The 6,000-nt window shown below is 34.9% G+C and overlaps 1 long non-coding RNA gene and 2 other non-coding genes across 3 annotated transcripts; all 3 read right to left on the bottom strand.

Annotated features, from left to right (window-relative positions):
* Positions 1 to 5,229: 5,229 nt before the first annotated feature.
* LOC136206341 (uncharacterized) lies at positions 5,230 to 5,815 on the bottom strand. Its single transcript, XR_010676254.1, has 2 exons — positions 5,382 to 5,815; positions 5,230 to 5,306 (listed from the first exon to the last, which is right to left on the bottom strand). It is a non-coding gene; the product is annotated as an uncharacterized lncRNA (long non-coding RNA).
* Positions 5,332 to 5,472, bottom strand: LOC136207863 (small nucleolar RNA snoR138). Its single transcript, XR_010676949.1, has one exon. It is a non-coding gene; the product is annotated as a small nucleolar RNA snoR138 (small nucleolar RNA).
* On the bottom strand, positions 5,534 to 5,673 carry LOC136207806 (small nucleolar RNA U19). The gene has a single exon (XR_010676932.1). It is a non-coding gene; the product is annotated as a small nucleolar RNA U19 (small nucleolar RNA).
* Positions 5,816 to 6,000: the final 185 nt, after the last annotated feature.

Raw genomic sequence — 6,000 nt, 5'->3', positions numbered from 1 at the left:
AAAGAAAAATATCGCACTGAGCTACAACATATGAGTAAAAATAAGAACTTTTGAAGTGGGTGATATCGTTGGGAAAATCATTTTACTTATTGGAAGCAAAGGAAGAGAATTGGGAAATTGGTCACCCAATTGAGTTACATCCCATCTGGATGCATTTCGGTCTTGAATGGTGGTCATAACAGAATGGACTTGTTATAGGCCTAACTATAAGAGCATTAGTGGTCACAACTGATTGTGCATGTATAAGTCTGGCTTTAGGTGAAATTCACTTGCCACAAAACCCTTAATGGTTAAATAATTTAACATTAGATTCGAGTGTACAATCTTAATTAGAAGGTTTGACAATCAAATAATGTGTATTATTACATTAAACAAAATCAAACTCTATATGGGTTGGTGAGCAACAAATAGTAAATGGCAACAAAAACTTGAAATCAACTTGTGATTGTCCAGTTTACCTCTGATAATATTGGAGGTTATTAATGTTGAAGATAATTTTGTATGGGTTCATGACTATCACTTGATGGTCCTTCTACCGACTTAAGCTCGGTAAACGAGATGATGATTTAATTGGCTACGAATCAAAAACCATTGGTTGAGTTGTAGTATATAACCCTAATCGTATCCCATCAGCAGCATAACAAGTTTCCATCTTTGATATCTTAGAGTTAGCGTAGATATCAGTGTCTTCAATAATGCATATATTTGCCTCCACCGAAAATGGGAGATGAGTCATCGCACATCGGAGAAAATCCACCCCTCAAAAGGTGTAACTGCACTTTCAGTAAATACTTTAGAACCAAATTGACCTTGTGTAGGTTTAAGTCGTCCATATTTATATTATGTCAGGTATTGAATTGGTAATTTGGTATCAAATAAGAAGAGAGTGACACTATAATGTCACTCTCTTCTTATTTGATACCAAATTACCAATTCAATACCTGACACAATATGAATACAGACGACTTACACCTATATAAGGTCCATTTGGTTCTAATGTTTTTTATACTAAAAGTGTAATTACACCTTTTGAAGGATGGGTATTCTCCACTGTGTGATGACTCATCCCTTCTTCTCGGTGGAGAACACATATGTGCATTTGTAGAGACATTGATATCTTCAATGACTTTGAGACATCAAAGATGGAGACTTGTTGTGTTATTGATGGGATCCAATTAGGGTTATATATTGCAACTCATGGTTTGTGGTTTTTGATTCATAACTAACTAAATCATCATATTGTCTACCAAGCTTAAGTCAGTAAAAGGACTATCAAGTGATAGTCATGAACCCATACAAAATCATCTTCAAGAGTAATAAACTCCATAACCCTATCCATAAAAACTTGTTAAAAGGATCACGTTATTAGGGCACACATGCATCATATAATGAAAAAAACCATAAACAGTGCTTACAAAAACTATGATAAAACTTTTTGTAAATATCAAAGTGAAGAAATGTGGGTAAACAGTTGTATTCTTCCAACAACTTTTGGGAAACTTCTTCTTCTTGTTCACTTATATCAACATCAACCTTCAGGGATCTCACATAAATAACATCCGGATCTCACTTAAACAACATATGAATAGATTGAAAAGCCAATATTCAATTGCAATATAGGTGAATCCTCATCAAAGCTGAATGATCACCTCCTCGATAATCTTGTTTCTAATCAGGATCTTGGAGAAGATGATTGAAGAAAAACTGAGGGATTAGCACAACGTGCTATCCAAGTCATTTTAGGCCTATAGAAGTTCAAGAACAGATGCTACCAGTACAAGTCCATTCAAACTCACATATGGACATGAAGTCGTGCCGCCTATGAAGTTGTTGTTCCATCGTTCAGAGTAGCAAGTTAGGAAGGATTGCAAATCAAAGACTATTTTGAAGCAATGATCCCTAAATTAGAAGACTTATACTATGCAAAACTCATTACTTTGAATAAGATGGACATCCAAAATAAGCAGATCGCACAGAGCTACAACAAATGAGTAAAGATAAGAACTTTTGAAGTGATATCGTTTGGAAAATCATTTTACTTATTGGAAGCAAAGGAAGAGAAAATTGGTCACCTAATTGAGTTACATCCTATTTGGGCGCGTTCCGATCTTGAGTGGTGGTCATAACAAATTGGACCTAACTATAAGAGCATTGGTGGTCACAACAATTTGTGCATGTATAGGTCTGGCTTTATGTGAATTTCACTTGCCACATCACTTTGAATGGTTAAATAATTTAACATTAGATTCGAGTGTACAATCTTAATTAGAAGATTTGACAATCAAATGACGTGTGTTATTACCTTAAACAAAATCAAACTCTATATGGGTTGGTGAGCAACAAATAGTAAATGGCAACAAAAACTCGAAAACAACTTGTGATTGCCCAGTTTACCTCTGATAATATTGAAGGTTATTAATGTTGAAGATAATTTTGTATGAGTTCATGACTATCACTTGATGGTCCTTCTACCGACTTAAGCTTGGTAGACGAGATGCTGACTTAATTGGATATGAATAAAAAACCACTGGTCGAGTTGCAGTATATAACCCTAATCGTATCCCATCAACAGCACAACAAGTTTCTATCTTTGATATCTTAAAGTCAGTGGAGATATTAATATCTTTACTAATCCACATATTTGTTCTCCACCGAGAAGGGGGGGTAAGTAATCACACATCGGAGAAGATCCACCCATCAAAAGGTGTAACCGCACTTTCAGTAAAAACTTTAGAACCATATTCATATTATGCTACTAGGTATTGAATTGGTAATTTTTGGTATCAAATAAGAAGAGAGTGACACTATACTTATCAACGAACTCGCGATTGCATTATGTCACTCTCTTCTTATTTGATACCAATTCAATACCTGACAATACAGACAGCTTACATAAGCTCAATTTGGTTCTAATTTTTTATTACTAAAAGTGCAAGTAAACCTTTTGAGAGGTGGGTCTTCTCCAACGTGCGATGACCCATCCCTCCTTCTCGGCGAAGAAGGAATATGTACATTTGTAAAGACATTGATATCTCCGGTGACTTTGAAATATCAAAGATAAAAACTTGTGGTGTTGTTGATGGAATGCGATTAGGGTTATACACTGCAACTCAACCAGTGAATTTTGGTTTTTGATTCATGACCAATTAAATCAGTATATCATCTACCAAGCTTAAGTCGTTAAAAGGACCATCAAGTAATAGTCATGAACTCATACAAAATCATCTTCAAGAGTAATAAACTCCATAAACTTGTCTAAGGGATCATGTTATCAGAGCACATATGCATCCAAAAACGATGCTTACAAAAACCTATGATAAAACTTTTTGTAAAGATAACAAAAGGAAAATATGTGGGTAAGTTCTTCCAACATCAACCTTTAGGGATCCCACTTCTTGTTCACTTATATCAACATCGGGATCCCACTTAAACACCATATGAATAGATTAAAAAACCAATATTCAATTGCCATATAAGTGAATTTTCATCAAAACTGAATGACCACTGGCAACCTACACATTTGCTGGGCATAAATCGCCCAACAATAGAAATTCATGTCCTACTCTTTTGCAAGACCCAAATGATGCGGCCCAAACACCTTTTACTCACCTTTCAACATTATTACAATCCTACCCATTTACATATCTGTCCCAAAATGTTATTACCACATTGCCACTACATTCTCCTCGGTCCTTTTTTTTATCCCTTTTTAACTAAGGATGGCAACGGGTAGTATCAATATCAATCTCAAACCCTTATCCGTTTATTTTTAAATTACCCGTACCCTTTACATTATTCTAACAGGTATATGTTTTGCATCCCATATCCGTCCCCATTTAATCCGCGGGTACCCTTACCTGTTTAGAATCAATAAATAAAATAAAAAATATTACAAATTTAACAAAATATAAATTTAATAAATCATCTAGATCTAAAAATTAAAAAAATAAAGATTAAAACCAGGACCGGATAAGGTCAAACTCTGGGCGGGCTGCCAGGTTTCGCCTACGCTACGCTTTCACAAGATTGAACCTTTTTTGTGAAACCGAGTTCCAGAGGAATGGACTTTCATTCCTGGGACCGCCTCGTCATAATATCATTCATTTTCAATAGAATACCAGCTCTCAGATCAAGGAGGTAGGCGAACTACTCCATTAGCCATTCCTTTAATAGAATGAAAACCTAACTCAGAGGTGGGCGGTTGTAACGGGCAGCTGGAACCTTATCTTACATCTAAAACACAATAACATTTTTTAATATATAAAAAAATTATGACGAATAACGATACATTGGGAAGTCTTTCGTTTTGATCCCATACCCATCCCATACACTTTTATACGGATAGTCCCATTAAGATCGAATAGTGCCGAATACCCACAGGTAGAATATCCATTGCCATCACTACTTTTAACTTATGTCTATATACTTATCCCTAATTGAAGATTTGTGTTTGAAAACTATACAGTCTTACCTCAATTTTTCATTCACCTCTCAATATTTCATCTAGTTCACTCAATATTTCTCCTAGTGAAAACCACAGTGATACATCTGAATCTATCTATATCAATTTCACTTTATCCTATCCGGCTCAGTGTTTAAAAAACACATTTTCGTTGTCATTACTTACCTAGATCATATCTTAATTAGTTATTAGAAGTGAAAAGGTTCCTTCGATATGCAGATATAACGAATCATAGGAAGGTGAATTGATTGCATATTGTTCAAAGGGAGGAGTCTAGATTTGGTGAAATCGAATTAGAGAAAAAACGGAGACGATGGTGAAGGAAACCGATTCATCCCTTTCCTAAACCTTCAAACAAAAAGTAATTATTTTCACAAACATTGTTCCTTTCCGTTGCTTCCCCTTCCTTCCCAACTCTCTACCGAATCAAATTTCTAAATGCAGAGTTGCACACAATTACTCAAATCCCAATGGAAACTCAGAATGGCAACAAGACATTCATATGGTTAATCAATCGGTTGACTAATCTAATTACAGCCAAACAACTAGTAATTTGATCATCGATATAACTAATTTAATCACAGCCAAACAACTAGTAATTTGATCATCCATAATTCACCGTCCACTGTTAGATCTAAACTCTAACAAACAATTAGTAATTTGATCATCGACTGTATTAGATCTAAACTGATTAAATCTACAATCTACTCTAATTAACAGCGAATCACCAAGGTCATGTGAATATTATTGCATAAATATCAAGTTGCTTTCTCTAAAACTGATCCGAAAATCCATCTTATTAATCATTAGCCACCGTCTGGAATAATAAGATGCGAGATATTTCCTAATAAATTTATAAAAACTTAATTAAATATATGAATCAATCTAAGAAAGGAAAACAGAAGAAAAAATCTGTTACCCTAAAAACGATTGAGATTCAGATCAGTATACGCCTCTGTCTGGACCAATTAGCATCATTTAAACGAAGCTTCGGTTATTCTGAAGGCGAAATCGAACCAATAACACATGAAAAGAAGATCGAAAAAACATGGAGATGCAGATTCATATTGAAAATGTCCAAAGCTGCTTGGAGAAACGATTACAGGTAAAGAAAATTACGAGAACGCTCTCTCAAACAGGCCTCGGATCGTGATTGAGCAATTATAAAATTGATCAAACGATTTGATTTCTGCCTTTTAACTAAGCCAGTATGAAATTGTTTTTGATTCAGATGGCTACTCTAAAGGCAGATTTAAATTCAAATATTAAAATACATAAGCATTCGACAAATCTCCATTGTTTGTAGCTGCAGTAGAGAGAAAGGCGAAGGAGAGAAGTTTTCCTCGATTTGAAGCCGAATTAGGTTTTGAAAGATTGAGATTTCATTAGGGTTTTATGCTTGAAGGAATGAAATTTTAGTTACTAAAATGCCCTTGTTAGCTGACTGGTTTCCTAACCTTCAATTCTTACGAAGCCCAAACATAGTCCAGCCCAGCCCAGCCTAACTTTCTTAGCCCAAATTATAAAAGTAATCATAA

The sequence above is a fragment of the Euphorbia lathyris genome, chromosome 9 (genome assembly GCF_963576675.1).
Source record: "Euphorbia lathyris chromosome 9, ddEupLath1.1, whole genome shotgun sequence".
NCBI lineage: Eukaryota > Viridiplantae > Streptophyta > Magnoliopsida > Malpighiales > Euphorbiaceae > Euphorbia > Euphorbia lathyris.
This window is presented reverse-complemented; position numbering and strand designations above follow the sequence as displayed.